This window comes from Scylla paramamosain, unplaced genomic scaffold, assembly GCF_035594125.1.
Source record: "Scylla paramamosain isolate STU-SP2022 unplaced genomic scaffold, ASM3559412v1 Contig112, whole genome shotgun sequence".
Classification (NCBI taxonomy): Eukaryota; Metazoa; Arthropoda; class Malacostraca; order Decapoda; family Portunidae; genus Scylla; species Scylla paramamosain.
In genome coordinates this window covers 65,001-66,822 of record NW_026973777.1, presented here as the reverse complement: position 1 = coordinate 66,822, position 1,822 = coordinate 65,001, and positions in this window count along the sequence as shown.

The window sequence follows — 1,822 nt, the reverse complement described above, 5'->3', positions numbered from 1 at the left end:
GGCAGCAGTATACTGGCCGCCTGTTTACTTGGAGGAGGTATACTTGGTAACAGCCTTGGTGCCTTCAGAAACAGCGTGTTTTGCCAGTTCACCAGGCAGAAGAAGACGGACAGCGGTCTGGATTTCCCGGCTGGTGATGGTGGAGCGCTTGTTATAGTGTGCCAGGCGGGATGCCTCGGCAGCGATGCGCTCGAAAATGTCATTCACGAACGAGTTCATGATTGACATGGCCTTGGAGGACACGCCAGTGTCTGGGTGGACTTGCTTGAGCACCTTGTAGATGTAGATGGAGTAGCTCTCCTTCCTCCTGCGCTTCTTCTTCTTGTCGCCCTTGGCAATGGCCTTCTGTGCCTTGCCAGCTTTCTTGGCAGCCTTTCCTGATGCTTTGGGAGGCATAGTGTCGCCGTACTGCTGTGAGAACGAGTGTGCGTTTTCTCAGTTGAAAAGTGGTATATATATTAGCGTGCCTACTCAGGATCAGGAGTCGCCACCTCAGCGAGCGTCCTGATTGGTCCAGACGCGCTCTGGGCCGATCTGATCTCGCGTATATATAGCCGTTTTTCCCAAAATTCACTACTTGCTCGCAGAGCTACCGACGAGGTTAGAGTACTCGCGCTCCTCATTTATCACCAACAACAACAACTACTACTACTACTACTACTACCACAACATCCATTATCATGTCTGGACGCGGCAAGGGAGGAAAGGTGAAGGGAAAGTCAAAGTCCCGTTCCAGTCGTGCTGGACTCCAGTTCCCGGTCGGCAGGATTCATCGCCTTCTAAGGAAAGGCAACTACGCCGAGCGCGTGGGTGCTGGTGCCCCCGTGTACCTTGCGGCAGTTATGGAGTACCTGGCTGCTGAAGTCCTTGAGCTTGCCGGCAATGCCGCCCGTGACAACAAGAAGACTCGCATCATCCCACGTCACCTGCAGCTGGCCATCCGCAACGACGAGGAACTTAACAAGCTCCTCTCCGGAGTCACCATTGCACAGGGTGGCGTGCTGCCCAACATTCAGGCCGTGCTCCTTCCCAAGAAGACTGAGAAGAAGTAAATAAAGGGCCTCCCTCCCCTTCAGCCAATATCACCATCAATCCGGCTCCTCTTCGGAGCCACACGTTCAAACATCTAGAGAGTTGTGTAGACTATACTGGTATATCAATAATAAGCAAGTAGTGTATACTATATTTCTACTAATGTACCTGCTGTGTGTCACAGTGGAGAGTTGATTAGATGTGTTGCCTATTGTGATATGTTGAGCGTCTTTTTCATCTCAATGTATATTTTGTTTTATGAGAAACTGAGAACGATGAGGGGCGTGATCATTGAAATAAGTCAATGATAATAATAATAATAATAATAATAATAATAATAATAATAATAATAATAATAATAATAATAATAATGATAATAATAATAATAATAATAATAATAATAATAATAATGATAATAATAATAATACTTGGAGAAGACCTGATGAAGTGAGAAAGATGGTTATAATTAATAATGGTTTCTTTTCTTAGCTCAGATAGTGATAGTGAACATGGTTATGAGAAAGTAGTAGTAATAATAGTAGTCTATGGTCCTTCTTTCTTTTCATGTTTGTGGACCTTAAAAAGGTCCGGGAGATGATGTTATTCAATGATGATAATGCAAGCTGAATAGCTGGCACCATCTCAATAATGGAGCGATTTAACCACCAAATCCGTACAGGGTACGGCCCTGACGCTTGAGGGCGTAGACAACGTCCATGGCAGTAACGGTCTTACGCTTGGCGTGCTCGGTATAGGTGACAGCATCCCTGATAACGTTCTCAAGGAACAC